Source organism: Cetorhinus maximus, chromosome 1, assembly GCF_964194155.1.
Source record: "Cetorhinus maximus chromosome 1, sCetMax3.hap1.1, whole genome shotgun sequence".
NCBI classification, from domain to species: Eukaryota; Metazoa; Chordata; class Chondrichthyes; order Lamniformes; family Cetorhinidae; genus Cetorhinus; species Cetorhinus maximus.
This window is the reverse complement of record NC_135879.1, coordinates 245,870,367-245,887,545: the sequence shown is the minus strand read 5'-3', so window position 1 is coordinate 245,887,545 and position 17,179 is coordinate 245,870,367. Positions and strand designations below refer to the sequence as shown.

General features: G+C 44.9%; 1 protein-coding gene across 1 annotated transcript in view; it reads right to left on the bottom strand.

Annotated features, from left to right (window-relative positions):
* Positions 1-17,179, bottom strand: part of LOC144688603 (apolipoprotein L3-like) — a 155,018-nt gene that overhangs the window by 32,369 nt on the left and 105,470 nt on the right. The gene's annotated exons all lie outside the window — the stretch shown is intronic.

The following is a 17,179-nucleotide window of genomic DNA, read 5'->3' as shown; positions in this document are numbered from 1 at the left end:
CATAAATAGAAGTAGGAGTAAGCCATCATCACCCAATAGTGCCGAGTGGATCATCCATCGGCATCTTTCTGAGGTCCCCAGCATCACAGCTATTTCATTCACTCCATGGGATATCGAGAATCATGATTGTGGACCCCAATAACATGCGGATTCAGCAATGGTAATGCCATTGAATGTGAAGGGGAGATCTTGTTGGAGATGGACATTGCCAGGCACTTGCGTGGTACCAATATTACTTGCCACTTATCACCAAATTGACTCCAGACCCCATGAAGTTTCATGACATCTGGTCAAACATGGGCAAGGAAACCTCCTGCTGATTAACACTTACTGCCCACCCTCTGCTAATGCATCAGTGCTCCCCCATGTTGAACACCAATTAGAAGAAGCACTGAAGGTGGCAAGGGCACAGAATGTACTCTGGTTGAAGGACTTCAACGTCCACCACCAAGAGTGGCTTGGCAGCACCACAACTGACCGCGCTTGTCAAATCCTCAAGAACATAGCTGCTAGACTGGGTCTACTGCAGGTGGTGAGGGAACCAACAAGAGGGAAAAACATACTTGACCTCATCCTCACCAACATGCCTGTTGCAGATGCATCTGTCTATGACAGTATCGGTAGGAGTGACAGTCCTTTTGGAAACAAAGTCCCATCCTCACATTGAGGATACCTCCCATCATGTTGTGTGGCACTGCCACTGTGCTAAATGTGATAGACTTCAAACAGATGTAGCAACTCAAGACTGGGCAACCATGAGGCACTGTGGGCCATCAGCAGCAGAAAATTGTACTCAGCCACAATCTGAAACCTCATGGCCCGGCCTATCCCCCACTCTACCATTACCCCAGGCCAGGGGATCGACCCTGGTTCAATGAAGAGTGCAGGAGGGCATGCCAGGAGTCTTACCAGGCATACCTAAAAATGAGGTGCAAATCTGGTGAAGCTAAAACACAGGACTATTTGTGTGCCAAACAGCATAAGCAGCAAGTGATAGACAGAGCTAAGAGATTCCACAACCAACGGAACAGATTTAAGCTCTGCAGTCCTGCCACATCCAGTTGTGAATGGTGGTGGACAATTAAAAAACTCATGGAGGAGGAGGCTCCACAAATATCCCCATACTCAATGATGGAGGAGCCCGGCACATCAGTGCAAAAGATAAGGCTGAAGCATTCGCGATAATCTTCAGCCAATCTCGACCTCCTCCAGAGGTCACCAGCATCAGACTTCAACCAAATTGATTCACTCCATGTGATATCGAGAAATGGCTGAAGGCACTGGATACTGTAAAGACTATGGGCCCTGGCAACATTTCGGCAATAGTGCTGCAGACTTGTGCTCCAGAACTTGCCGCACCCCTGGCCAAGCTGTTCCAGTACAGCTACAACACTGGCATCTACCCGGCTATGTGGAAAATTGCCCAAGTATGTACTGAACACAAAAGAGAGACGAATCCAACCTGGTCAATTAGTGCCCCATCAGACTACTCTCGATCATCAGTAATGGAAGGGGTCAACAGTGCTATCAAGCGGCACTAGCTGAGCAATAACCTGCTCACTGATGCCCATTTTGGGTTTCGCCAGCACCACCTTATTACAGCCTTGGTTCAAACATGGACAAAAGAGCTGAACTCTCAAGGTGAGGTGAGAGCGACTGCCCTTGACATCAAGGCCGCATTTGTCCGAGTGTGGCATCAAGGAGCCCTAGCAAAACTGGAGTCAATGGGAATCAGAGGGAAAACTCTCTGCTGTTTGGAGTCATATCTAGCACAAAGGAAGATGGCTGTGTTGTTGGAGGTCAGTCATCTCAGCTCAGGACATCACTGCAGGAGGTCCTCAGGGTACTGTCCTAGGCCTAATAATCTTCAGCTGCTTCTTCAGTGACCTTCCTTCCATCCTAAGGTCAGAAGTGAGGATGTCCGCTGATGATTGCACAATGTTCTGCACCATTTGTGACTCCTCAGATACTGAAGCAGCCCATGTCCAAATGTAGCAGAGCCTGGACAATATCCAGGCTTAAGCTGATAAGTGGCAAGTAACATTCATGCCACACAATTGTCCAGCAATGACTATCTCTAACAAGCGAGAATCTAACCATCGCCACTTGACATTCAATGGCATTACAATCGCTGAAATCCCACTATCGACATCCTGGTGGTTACCATTGACCAGAAACTGAACTGGGCTAGCCATATAAATGCTGTGGCTACAACAGCAGGTCAGAGACTAGGAATCTTGTGGCAGTAACTCACCACCTGATTCCCCAAAGCCTGTCTACCATCATGGAATACTCCCCACTTGCCTGGATGAGTGCAGCTCCAACAACAATCAGGAAGCTTGACACCATCCAGGACAAAGCAGCTCACTTGATTGGCACCACATCCACAAACATTCACTCCCTCCACCATCAATGCACAGTGGCAGCAGTGTGTACCATTTAGAAGATGCACTGAAGAACTCATCAAGGCTCCTTTAGATAGCACCTTCTAAACCTACAACTAGTACCAACTATAAGGACAAGGACAGCAGATACGTGAGAACTCCACCACCTGGAAGTTTCCCTTCAAGTCACTCATCATCCTGACTTGAAAAGATATCAACATTCCTTCACTGTCGCTGGGTCAAAATCCTGGCACTCCTTCCCTAACAGCACTGTGGGTGTACCTACACCACATGGGCTGCAGCAGTTCAAGAAGGCAGCTCATCACCACCTTCTCAAGGGATAGGCAATAAATGCTGGCCTTACCAGTGAGGCCCACATCCCTTGAATGAATAAAAAAAATGTTCCAGATGGGAGTTTGTTGAGGGCACATGTTTGATTCTTGAATGCAGGGGGAACATTGCATCACTGGAACATCCTTTGAATCCATGACACTTGGAGACGGAATGAAGCTGGATCTCTTCGCAAAAGTGCAAAGTATATACAATGAGTGAGTACCCAGGGCACCGTGCATTCAACACATTGTAATTTTCCTAACCCTATGTATCCCCAACATCTGCAGCAGAGGCGGAGACAACCTACTGAATGCTATGTTTATTGTCTGAGATGACTTTGCTGGGCATCCTGTGAAGGCCCCAGCCTGCTAAGGACCTCCTGCTCTGGGGCAGGTGGGCCCTCCTCGGCTGACCTGGCGAAGGAGGTGGGGTCACTGGCAGAGGGGAGTTGGAGCAGCAGGGCACTCTTGCAGTGTCCTGGGAGGATTCCCCCGGGTGCTTGGCTGGCACTCGTCCTCCCTGTGAGGCTGGAGAAACCCTCTCTGACTCCTTGAGAAGAAGGGACACCTGGAGGAAGATCGATAAGGTGCAGCAAACACCATGGGGATGTTAATCTGCATCCCGACTGGGATATTCGGATGGGCAAACGTAGTCTAGATGAGGAATTTATAGAATCTTTTTGGGATGGTTTCTTAGAACAGCACATTTTGGCATTAACCAGAGAGCAAGCTATACTGGACCTGGTATTGTGCAACAAGATAGGATTAACTAACGAAGACAGCCCTAGGTAGCAGCGATCATAATATGATGAATGTTGAAGTGAGCACTGGTCCTATAGAAAGTGAATCTGGGGAATGAATACTGGAAAATAAGGAAATGGCAGATGGACCGGTATTTTGCATCAGTCTTCACTATCGATCCCAGAAATACCTGTAAATCGGGAAATGGAAGGGTGGGAGGGATGCAGGAAAATTACAATCACCAGGTAAGTGGTACTGAACAAATTGATGGAACTGTGAGCTGACAAGTCCCCGGGTCCTAATGGACTTCATCCTAGAGTCTTAAAAGAAGTGGCCAGTGAAATAGTTGATGCATTGGTTTTAATTTCCAACATTCCCTAGATTGGAAAATAGCAAATGTAACTATATTTGAGACTAGTGTAGCTTGCTCTCTGGCTGGTGCCAAATAAGATCATAAATGTATTCAAAAAGGGAGGCAGACAGAAAGCAGGAAACTACAGGCCAGTTAGCCTAACATCTGTCATGGGAAAATGTTAGAAGCTATTATTAACGATGTAACAGCAGGGCACTTCTATAAATTCAAGGCAATCAGGCAGAGTCAACATGGTTTTGGAAAAGGGAAATCATGTGTTAACCAGTTAGAAACATAGGAACAGGAAAAGGGCATTAAGCTCATCGAGCCTGGTCCACCATTTAATACAATCATGGCAGATTGAACACTTAAATGTCTTTGACCCACACTATCCCCATAACCCTTTACGTTACTGTTAATCAGAAATCCATCAATCTCTACCTTAAACATACTGAATGACTGAGATTCCACAGCCCTCTGGGGGAGAGAATTCCAAAGATTCACAACCCTCTGATTAAAGAAATCTCTCCTCGTCTTGGTCCTAAGTCGCTTCCTCCTTAATTTGAAATTGTTTCCCCTGGTTCTAGACTCCCCAACCAGGGGAGGCGTCTTACTGCAACTACCCTGTGTATTCCTTTAAGTATTTTGTAGCTTTCAATGAGATTACCTCTCATTCTTTGAAACTCTAGAGAATCCAGGCCCAGTTTCCCCAATCTCTCTTCATAAGACAGTCCTGTCATCCCGGGAACAAGTCTGGTAAACCTTTGTTGCCCTCCCTCTATGGCAATAATATCCTTTCTGACGTGAGGGAACTGAAACTACACACAGTATTCCAGCTGCGGTCTAAGCAAGCTTCTATACAATTGAAGCAAGACTTTGCTACTCCTGTACTCAAATCCTCTTGTGATAATGGCTAACATTCCATCAGCCTTCCTAATTGCCTGCTGCACCTGCATGTTAGCTTTCAGTGACATATGGACAAGGACACCCAAGTCCTTTTGCACATCTACACTTTCTAATCTCTTACCATTTAGGAAATACTCTGCACATCTGTTCCTTCTACCAAAGTTAAGTACCTCACATTTTTCCACATTATATTCCATTTGCCATGTTCTTGCCCACTCACTAAGTCTGTCTAAATCCTCCAGTAGCAGCTTTACATCTTCCTCACAACAAACATTCCCGCCTAGCTGTGCATCATCTGCAAACTTGGAAATATTGCATTTGACCCCCACATCCAAATCATTGATATATATTGTGAACAGCTGGGGCCCAAGTACTGTTCCTTGCAGTACCCCACTAGTCACAGCCTACCACCACAAGAATGACCCGTCTCTCAGTGTTTTCTGCCTATTAGCCAATCCTTCATCTATGCCAGTATATTGCCTCCTATCCCATATTTTGCTAATCAACCTCATGTGGGGGACTTTATCAAAAGCCTCCTGAAAATCCAAGTGTACTACGCCCATCGACTCTCCTTCATCAATTTTTTTTATAACTTCCTCAAAAATCTCCAACAAGTTTGTCAAAAATGATTTCCCATTTGCAAATCCACACTGACTATGCCCAATCAGATCATGATTATCCAAATATCCATTTATCACATCGATTATAATATATTCTAGCATTTTCCATACTATTGATGTAAGGCTAACAGGTCAGTAGTTCCCTGTTTTCTCTCTCTCTCCCTTCTTAAATAGTGGGGCAACATTTGCTACCTTCCAATCTTCAGGAACCATTCCAGAATCTATAGAATTTTAGAAAATAATGGAAAATAATGCATCCACTATCTCTATAGCAACTTCTTTCAACACTCTGGGATGCAGAATATCAGACCCTGGGGACTTACCAACTTTCAGTCCCATTAATTTCTCCAATACAACCTTCTTACAGTAATTTCCTTCAACTCCTCATTCTCCCTAGTCCCTTGGATCTCTAAATCTGGGAGATTTCCTGTATCTTCCTCAGTGAAAACAGACACAAAGTAATCATTTAGCTTCTCTGCCATTTCTCTGTTCCCCATTATGAATTCTCCTGACTCTGCCTGTAATGGGCCCACATTTGTCTTAGCCAAACACTTCCTTTTTACATACCTATAGAAGCTTTTACAGTCCGTTTTTATGTTTTTTGCTAGATTGCATTCATATTCTATTCTCTCTTTCTTTACCAGTTTCTTGGTCTTCCTTTGCTGAAAACCTCCCAATCCTCAGGTTTACTACGACTTCTGGCAGCTTTATAAACTTTTCTTTTAATCTTATACAACCCTTAACTTCCTTTGTCAACCATGGTTGACTGACTTTTTTGGGTTTTTGCACCTTGAAGGAATGTATAGGTGCTATAGCTATGTAATAATTCTATGACGACTATCCATTGCCTCTGTACAGTCATACCTTTTAATGTATTTTCTCAATCCACCTCAGCCAATTTGTCCCTCGTGCCTTCATAATTTCCTTTATTCAACTTTAACACCCTTGCTTCAGAGTGAACTACCTCACTTTCAAACATAATGTAAAATTCTATCACATTGTGGTCACTCATCCCTAAAGGTTCCTTTACAAAAAGATTATTAATTAGCTTCTTTTCATTGCATAATACTAGATCTAAAATAGTCTGTCCTCTAGTCAGCTCCTCAACATACTGCTCTAGAAAACCATCCCTAATACACTCCAGAAACTTGTCTATCACAGCATTAGTGCTCAATTGGTTTACCCAGCCTATACACAGATTGAAGTCACCCATGATTGCCCATACTACATGCTTCCCTCATCCCCTGATTAATACCATGCCCCACATTACCACTAATGTTTGGTGGCCTATAAACAACTTCAAGCAATGTCTGCTGCCCTTTGCTGTTTCTTAGCTCCACCCAAACAGATTCCACAAATGTTCTTCCGATCTGAGATCCTCCCTTACCAATGCACTGATGCCACCCGCAACTCCACCTCCTTTCCCTTCTTGTCTGTCCTTCCTAGAAGTCAAATATCCTTAAATATTCAGTTCCTAGTCTTGGTCACCATGCAGCCATGCTTCTGTAATGGCAATTATATCGTACCCATTTACCTCTATTTGTGCCTTAAGATCATCTACCTTATTGCGAATGCTGCGCACATTCAGGTAGAGTGCCCTTAACTGTGTCTTTTTGACATCATTGCGCATTCGAAGCATACTCAATGTTCTGCTTAGTTTCTCCTGCCTTCTAGTCTCAGTACAGCTTCCTGTTACCAACTTTCTTTCAATTTGGGCCACCCCTCAGGTTTCCAACCCCCTGACAAGCTAGTTTAAACCCACTCCAACAGCACAAGCAAATCTCCCTGCAAGTATAACAGTCCCAGTCATGTTAAGATGTAACCTGTCCAGCTTGTACAGGTCCCACTTGCCTCAGAACTGGTCCCAATGCCTCAGAAATCTGATGCCCTCCTTCCTACACCAGTTCTCCAGCCACGTATTTAATCAATCAAACTTCCTATTCCTATGCTCACTAGCACGTGGCACTGGAAGTGATCCTGAGATTATTGCTCGTGAGGTCCTGCTTTTTAATTTCCTTCCTAACTCCCTGAAATCTGTTTTCAGGACCTCATCCCTTTTCCTACCTATGTCATTGGTACCAAAGTGGACCACAACTTCTGGCTGATCCCCCTCCCCCTGAAGGATGTGCTGCAGACATCCTTGACCTGGCAGAATGAAGGAAACACACCATCCCGGAGTCATGTTTACTGCTGCAGAAACGCCTGTCTGATCCTCTGACTATGGAATCCTCTATCACTAATGCCCTTCCATTCTTCTTCTTCCCCCACTGTATAATGGTGCCACAGGCTTGACTCTCGCTGCACTACCCTGAGGAACCATTGCCCTCAGCAACATTCAAAATGGAAAACTGATTAGCAAGCAGGATAGACTCAGGGGACTCCTACACTACCTGCCTGGTTCTCTAGCTGTACGCTTCTGACCTGTGGTATGGCCACCTCCTTAAACATGCTATGCACGTTGTCCTCTGCTTGAGGACTACTGACCAGCTAGCTTTACATCTGCCATAGGGAAAATGTTCGAAGCTATCATGAAAGACATTATTGCAGGGCACTTGGAAAAATTAAGGGAAATCAAGCGGAGGTAACCCCTGGACAAGCCTGATCCCAGAGTGGAACCCAGCTTGATAGATCCTAACTTTTATTTTTGTTTGTTTAGACACATGGAGAATAGCTACTGAACCGAGTCACAGGAGTCAGCTGATGAACTTTTAACAAAGTAATACAACATTTATTCAACAAGAAAAGATTAACTATATTACAATACTCCTTTACCCACAACTACACCTTTACAGATATATACAGACTTGTAAGGATAACACAAGTTACAAAATCTATTTTGTATTCTAATGTTCACAGTAAGTATACAATCCATGTAAACCTAAGGTACCCTGTGGTCAGACACACCACACTCTGAAACCAAGTGACAGATGGCATCTCAACCAACTGCTATGGATCTCTCCTCAACTCCCCCCAGACGCTTATCACACCATAGGCCAACCAGTCTCTTTGAATTCTGTCCTTCACACTAGGGATTCCAATCTCCATTCTCCAGGACCTCGCCTTGGAATCTTCTCCCAAACCAATGTTTTCTCTCAGACATCTTCCGCCAGGGTTCACCTCCGGGGTTTCAAACTCTCATGATGTTCCTCTTCCCTGAGTCACCACATGCACTCAAGTTGTCTTCCATGCACTCTCTCCCATCAATTCAGTCACAAAAGTACACCACTACTTCACATGCTCATAGCAAAGAATTACAGACCTTCAGTTGTCTCTTTGAACCTTCTTGCTTCTTGCAAGCTATTCTCACTTTAAGTCTGAAGCTTGGAACCTTTCTCTCTGCCCCTCACTCTTAACTTTGCTTAACAGGACCTTTCCCAGGTTCCTGTCCTTCCTTTGACTAGAAGGTCTTCTTTGGACTTTCTCTTCTTCTAATCCCCTGGACCTTTGGGGTTTTTCTTAACTTGAGACTTGCTACCTTCCACCTTTTAGGTTGCTTCTGCTTCACAGCTGTCTTCAAACCAACTGAACTCAAAAACAGCTTCTGAAACAAACTAGCATCTTTCTTCTGTGTGTGTGTGTCTGTGGGAGGAACCTGCCTACCTGGCCCCCTGTTGCTAGGCAACAGCAGTGTTCTTTTTACTCTTGTGTGTTTACTTTCACTTTATAGGGGTCGTAAATGTCCCATTAGAAATGCAAGCAGCCTTTTAAAGTGAAACTAAAACTTCATTTGACCTTTCTTAACACATATACAGAAATATAGATCAAACTTAAACTTTAAAGCTAAAACTGATTCCTAACCCTGAGAAATACCAATATAACTTACTTAAACTATCTATTTCCAAACAATCAGGAAGAGTCAATATGGTTTTGTGAAAGGGAAATCATACTTACCCAATTTATAGGAGCTTGTTGAAGAAGTAACATATGCTGTGGATAAAGAGGAACCGGGCGATGTATGGTGGAAGCAGAGAGTAAGCATAAATCGGTATTTTTCCAGTTGACAAGATGTAACGAGTGGTGTGCCACAGGGACAATGCTGAGCCTCAACTTTTACAATTTATATAAATGACTTGGATGAAGGAACCAAATGTGTGGTTGCTAAATTTGCTGATGAGCAAAGATGGGTAGGAAGATTTGAAGAGACACAAGGAGGTTACAAAGGACTATAGATAAATTAAATGAGTGGGGAAAGTCTGGCAAATGGAGTGTAATGTGGGAGAGTGTGAAATTGCTCATTTTGGCAGGTAAAATCAAAAAAAATCATGTTATCGAAATGGTGAGAGATTGTAGAGCTCTGAGATTCAGAGGGTTCTGGGTGTCCTACTCCATGAATTGCAAAAGGCTGCTATGTAGGTGCAGCATCATTTATTGCGAGGGAAATTGAATACAAAAGCAGGGAGGTTATGCTTCAGTTAGACAGGGCATTGCTGAGACCGCATTCTGCAGTACTGTCTACAGTCTTGATCTCCTTATTTAAGGAAGGATGTAATTGCATTGGAAGCGGTTTGGAGAAGGTTTACTCAACTAATACCAGGAATGGGCAGGTTATCTTATGACGAAAGGTTGAACAGGCTAGACTTGTATCCGCTGGAGTTTAGAAGAGTAAAAGGTGATTTGATTGTGTCATATAAGATCCTGAGGGGTGTTGATAGAGTGGATGTGGAGAGGATGTTTCCTTTCATTGGGGAATCTAGAACTAGGGGTCACTGTTTAAAAATAAGGAGTCAGCCATTTAAGACAGATGAGGAGAAATGTTTTCTCTCAGAGGGTAGTGAGTCTTTGGCACTCACTTCCTCAGGCAGTGGAGCAGGGTCTTTGAATATTTTTAAGGCAGAGGGAGGTAGATTCTTAATAGGGAAGGGGATGGAAGGTCATTGGGGGTAGGTGGTTCACGTTACAATCAGATCACTCATGGTCTCATTGATTAGCGGATCAAGCTGGAAGAGCTGAGTGGCCTACTCCTGCTCCTAATTCGTATGTTGGAATACACCCCATGGCTAGAGTGATGGTGTGCAGGTTGTAGTGCAAATGCAGCAGAAACTGTGCTGGACCTGTGTCCCCAAGGCAGCCGCCACCCTTCCAATAGACTTCGATGTGCTCACGAGTGGGACATAACACCAGAAGGAACACAGACGGACTCCTCCATCATTCGTCTCATGCTGCTGATGGCCTCTGACAATCCTACCTGTTGTTCCTCTGCCTCTCTAAGCATATACAACATTTGTCCTAGGGCTGACTGCAGAGGCTTTTCATCAAACTCGGACTCTGCAGGGGATTGGTCTCCAGCAGTCTTTGTGCCATCAGCAAATTGAGCAACCACACCTTCGGTCCCTTTCATTCAAGTCATTTATATAAATTGTAAAACATTGAGGCCCCAGCACTAATCCCTGTGCCACACCACTCATCCTCTGAGTGCCAGAGATCTCAGCTGTCACTACCTCCACCTACTGTGGATCCCTGTCTGTGAGGTGATCACCAGATTGTGAACCCAAGTCTAGTCTTGAACGACGTACCACTGAGGTGTGTGTACCTGCACTGGTGGAGGGTGCAGGTGGACGCAATGTTGGCTGTACAGGCGCAGGAACATCTTCTTCCTCCTCCGAGGTGGCCTGGGGACTGGGGCTTCCTCTGGGGGAGGATGAGGTCCTCCCCTTTTTTTGCTGGTACCTGGAATGGAGAGAAGAGAGAATTAGTGATTGACTAGGCAGGCTCATACATTAAAGATCCCTCACAGTCATTGTCCGCATGTTGCCGCTGTATAATAGATGCTTCCTCACTAGACTGTTGAGGGAGGCTGATCTCGCCTTCTGCACAGGCATCATCAGTGCCCTCTCCTGCCAGCTCTCATATGGGGTGAAGGTTGCTCTCTCTGGCCCTGACTCTCTCTCGCTTCTTATGGGCAATTTTCTCCTGCGTTAAGAATGTAAGAACATAACATAAGAACTAGGAGCAGGAGTAGGCAATTCAGCCCCTTGAGCCTGCCCCACCATTCAATACGATCATGGCTGATCTCATTTCGGCCTCAACTACAATTTCTCGCCATCTCCCCATAACCTTTCAACCCATTACTAATTAAAAATCTGTCTATCTCCTCCTTGAATTTATTCAGCGTCCCGGCATCCACTGCACTCTGAGGTAGTGAATTCCACAGATTCACGACCCTTTGAGACAGAAGTTAAGACAGAAGGGTTGAGTGTAAGCACTATAGATGAAAGAGCAGGTAAAAGTTTGCATGCCTGTTGTGTGGGCTGAGCCCTTCCCGGTAAGTGATTAAGACGTCATCTGTGCAGAGACTTAGATGAGATAGTGAGCTTTAAGTGGCTATGGCACATGGAATGCTGATGTCCCACCTGCTGATCATGTATGACATCCCTGTGCACATTAACCCTTAGACTACCTGATTTCCTTATCAGAGTGTAAGTTTGCAGTGAGTAGAAGTTTGACTTACTTTGGCGGCGCACAGCAGATCATTCATCCATGTTATGCACTGCAGGGTGGTCCTTTTTTGGACCCCACAGGCACTCCCTGGCAACCTCCTCCCAGGCCGGCGTAGTCAGGCAGGAGGGTGTCATGCTCCTATCCCTTGGAAAGAGGGCCTCCCATCTTTCCTCCATGTCCTGGAGGAACATCTCCAGGGCGGCACTGCTGTACTGTGAGGATGAAAGTTGCTGTCTTTTCCTGGACATTTTTAAGGAATCCAAAGATCCTGGCCTGCAGTGGGTGAATGGTTCTCCTGGTGCTGTTGAATATGGCGCCCAGATGTGGAACCAAGAGGTGATGGTGGGGTAGCCATCTTCCTGTCCGCACCACCAAGAGATTCAATGTGCTCCTTGTGGATGCATAATTAATGAGCAGGACAGAGCAAGATCCCATGTGTTCAGCCGCCCTGCTCTCCAGCGAAAGTCACTCAGAGTTCTGCCACTGGACTTTGACTCCAGAACAGAAGATTCTGTCCTGAATCAGAATTTGTCATCCTGCAGTCATGTACCTGTTCACAATAGAAGATACCAGTAACATCCTGGGAATAGCTGTAAATCAGGAATTGGAAGGGAGGGGGATACTTTGGAAAATTACAATCACCAGGGAAGAGGTGCTTAGCAAATTGTTGGAGCTCTGGGCTGACAAGTCCCCGAGTCCTGATGGCCTTTATCCTAGGGTCTTAAAAGACGTGGCTAGTGAGATACTTAATGTGTTGGTTTTAATTTAAAACAGTTCCTATATTTGGGGAAGGTCCCATTACATTGGAAAGTAGCAAATAGCAAATCCTTTACTCAAAAAGGGAGGGTAACAGAAAGCAGGAATCTACAAGCCAGTTAGCTTAGCATCTGTCAGAGGGAAAATGTTAAAAGCTCTTATTAAAAATGTTATAGAAGGGCACTTAGAAAAATTCAAGGCAATCAGGCAGAGTCAACATGGTTTTGTGAAAGGAAAATCATGTTTAACCAAGTTATTGGAGTTCTCTGAGGAAGTAACATGTTCTGTGGATAAAGGGGAACCTGTAGATTTCCAGAATTTGTTAAAGTGCCATATCAAAAGTTATTGCAGAAAATAAAAGCTCATGGTGTAGGGGGTAAGATATTGGCCTGGATAGCAGGTTGGCTAGCTAAGAAGAAACAGAGGGTAGTCATAAATGGGTGTTTTTTGGGTTGGCAAGATGTAACGAGCGTTGTGGCACAAGGATCAGTGCTGATGCCTCAACTGTTTACAATTTCGGTAAATGACTTGAATGAATGGACCGAAGGTGTGGCTGCTAAATTTGCTGATGGCACAAAGATAGGTCGGAAATTAAGTTGTGAAGAGGACATAAGGAGGCTACAAAGGAATATAGATAGGTTAAGTGAGTGGGCGAAGATCTGGCAAATGGAGTATAATGTGGGAAAGTGTAAAATTATCCATTTTGGCAGGAAGAATAAAAAAGAAGCATATTATCTAAATAGTGAGAGATTGAAAAGCTCTGAGATGCAGAGGGATCTGGGTGTCCTAGTGCATGAATCGCAAAGGGCTAGTATGCAGGTTTAGCAAGTAAATGTGCTATCCGCGATGCTCTCAGACTCGTGAATGCTCCTCAGTGTCCTCGGCCGCCATTCCAGCTCTGAAACCCGAGCTTCCAGGAGCTGCAGCTGGACACACTTCCTGCACACATGCTGGTCACTGTGGGAAGCTGGAAATGTCGCCGGCTTCCCACATGGAGCACAAAGAGCACGCCACGGCTTTGAGCTTTCCTGCTATGACTTATCCCTTTAAATTAAACCTTTTAAATCAATTACTCTAGGGCCCTTCTTTCCTGATCCTCGTTACTACAGAATATACAAACTGTAAACTACAAAAAAACCTTAAACTATAAGCGATAAAAGTGGTAAATACTTACCCAAATTTACCCACTACTTACCAGTCACTCCTCTCCCTTGTAGCCTCTACTGCTGCAGCAGGGCAAGACCGCTCTCTGAAGATTTAAGAAGTTGGATAGCAAAGTAAAAATGCAAAGAGCACATCTTCCCCTCTGCACCGAATTCCCACTGTGCACCAAATTGCCAATACCCACACTCACTCTGGCTGTGTCTCACTCAGGATGAGGTCTCTCCCCTGCTCGTGTGCAAGCACATGAAAAAGAAGCCATGACCGAACTGCTCGGGGAGTTTGAGTATGTAGGGACATGCCTTCATGATGTGGATGCAGGAGAGACCCCATCAATAAAACAGAATCCATATCAGCTGAGTCCCGATAAACTGGCCCAAGTTCGAGAGGAAGTTCAATACATGCTGGGAAATGACACAAAGAACCGAGTCAGAGCAGCTGGAGTTCGCCCTGTCATATTAGGCCTCAAACCAGATGGTCCCAAGAGGTCTCTTTATTCTTTCATGCGATATTGGTGTCACTGACAAGGCCAGCGCTAGTTGCCCATCTCTAATTGCCCTTTCAGAGCACAGTTAAGAATCAACAACATTGCCCTGGGTCTGGAGCCACATGTAGGCCAGACTAGTTAAAATGGCAGATTTCCTTCCCTAAATGACATTAGTGAACCAGATGGGTTTTTAATACAATCGATGATAGTTTCATGGTCACTATTACTGAGATTAGTTTTCAATTCCAGATTTATTAATTGATTTTTAATTTATTTGATTATTAATTTATTAATTGAATTTAAATTCCACCAGCTGCCATGGTGGCATTTGAACCCATGTTCCCAGAGCATTCGGCTGCGTCTCTGGATCACTGGTCCAGTGACATTACCGCAATGCACCGTCTCCACATACATTGACTATCGAAAAGTTCCTCGCATTGAAGACTTATCGACCGAGTGGGCCACTCCCCGTATATCAGCAGAATCAATTTATTGAAAGGGTACTGGTAAATCCCCATGACCACCCAAGCTAAAGAAATCTCAGCTTTCGTGACCCCAGATGGCCTATTCCAGTGCAAAGTAATACCATTCACTTTCAAGAATGTGCCAGCCACATTTCGGAGGTTAATGAACCAAGCAGTGGCTGGTCTACACAGTTGTGTGGTGTATATTGATGATTCACTCGTATCCAACAACACCTGGGGGAACAGCCTAAACCCTTTCAAGAACACTATTTTGAAGTTTGTACAATGCTAACCTCATAGTGAATTTAGCCAAAAGTGAGTTTGGTCAGGCCTCAGTAACTTACTTAGGGCATGTTGTCGCAGAAGCGGATTTACAGTTAGTGAGGTCCTGTGCTCAGCTTCTTTTTTGAGGCCCTAATCGCGATTTGCCTGTTAAAAACTGCAACAGTAAAATTGGACCACTCCGAGCTGGGGCCACTCCGAGCTGGGGCCACTCCGCCAGAGGGATCACCTAGCTCCGCCTGAGGTTGCTGCTGCTGATGCTACACTGGTTGAACAAACTGCCTGTTGTTCCACCTTCCAGAATGAGGAATTTGTTATTCTCTCCACGCTGGGGATGCTCGGGCTCTCTTGTTCCACACTAGGGGCGTGTTTGAGGCAGCTCCGCACTGGAGATGTGCAGCCTGTTTGTGTGTGTGTGTGTGTGTGTGTCTATGTGTGTGTGTGTGTGTCTATGTTTGTGTCTGTGTCTAGGTGTGTAAGTGTGTGTGTGTCGATGTTTATGTGTGTTTGCAGGCGAGTGTATGTGTATGTCTGTTTGTGTGTGTGTCTGTGTCTATGTGTGTATGTGAGTGTGTGTGTGTCTATGTTTGTGTCTCTTTGTGGGCGAGTGTATGTGTGTGTAAATGTGAGTGCGTATGTGTGTCTATATTTGTGTGTGTAGGTGAGTGTGTGCTTGTGGGTGTGTGTATATGTGTGTGTATGCCTGTGTGTGAGTATGTGTCTATGTTTATGTGTGTGTATGCATGTGTGTCTATGTGTGTGTGTATATATGTGTGTGTGTGTATGTTTGTGTATGTGTTTGTGTGTATGTTAGTGTGTGTGTGTGTTTGTATATGTGTGTATGTATGTTTGTGAGTGTGTGTTTGTGAGTATATGTGTATGTGAGTGTTTGAATATGTTTGTGTGTGTGAGTGTTTGTGTGTATGTATATGTGTGTGTGTGTGTGTCTGTGCGTATATGTGTGTGTGTATGTTTGTGTGTGTGTGAGTATGTAAGTGTGTGTGTATATGTGACTGTGCGTGTATGTGAGTGAGTGTGTGTGTGTATATGTGTGTATTTATGTTTGAGCATGTGTGTGTATATGTGAGTGTGTTTGTGTATATGTGTGTGTTTATGTTTGAGTGTGTGTGTGTGTGTGTACATGCGCGTGAGCAGCAGCTCTGCGCTGGGAGCGAAGCTGATACCCCCTCTCTCCAAAACGGTGTTAAGGAGCGAGTAAGTGAAGAGTCGATGGGAAGAACGAGTCAGACTAGCTCACCAAAAGTTAAAAGGCAGAAAACATCGCTTTGGGCCTTTGTTTAAAACAAAATCCTGCCAAGAATTTTGAGGGTATCATTATTTGCAGACTGTTACAGAGAGATGTGAATTTTTTTAAAAGAAATTGCTGCGTATTATTTATTGAAATTAGAGTTGGGGAGTTGAGCTGCTTTGCTTTTGCAGTTTCGTTCACAAGGATAAAATCCCACTGCAGTTTCTAGTTCTGGACATTGAAAGGAGCGTTTGCAAAGGTTACTGTTTCTCAGTGAAATGGGAGTCATTGTGGGAGCATTGCAAGAGCTGATCATTCTAATACAGGGTGGAGTAACACTCAGCTCTGTTTTACACACTGGGAGCTGTTTGTTTTTTTATTCATTCACGGGATGTGGGCTTCGCTGGCTGGGCCAGCATTTATTGCCCATCCCTAATTGCCCTTGAGAAGGTGGTGGTGAGCAGCCTTCTTGAACCGCTGCAGTCCATGAGGTGTAGGTACACCCAAAGTGCTGTTAGGGAGGGAGTTCCAGGATTTTGACCCAGCGACAGTGAAGGAACGGTGATATATTTCCAAATCAGGATGGTGAGTGGCTTGGAGGGGAACTTCCAGGGAGTGGTGTCCCCATCTATCTGCTGTCCTTGTCCTACGAGATGGTAGTGGTTGTGGGTTTGGAAGGTGCAGTCGAAGGAGCCTTGGTGAATTCCTCCAGTGCATCTTGTACACACTGCTGCTACTGTGTGTCGGTGGTGGAGGGAGTGAATGTTGAAGGTGGCGGATGTGGTGCCAATCAAGCGGGCTGCTTTGTCCTGGACGGTGTCAAATTTCTTGAGTGTTGGGGGAGCTGTACTCATCCAGGCAAGTGGAGAGTATTCCATCACACTCCTGACTTGTGCCTTGTAGGTGGTGGGCAGGCTTCGGGGAGTCAGGAAGTGAGTTACTCATCGCAGAATTCCTAACCTCTGACCTGCTCTTGTAGCCACAGTATTTATATGGCTAGTCCAGTT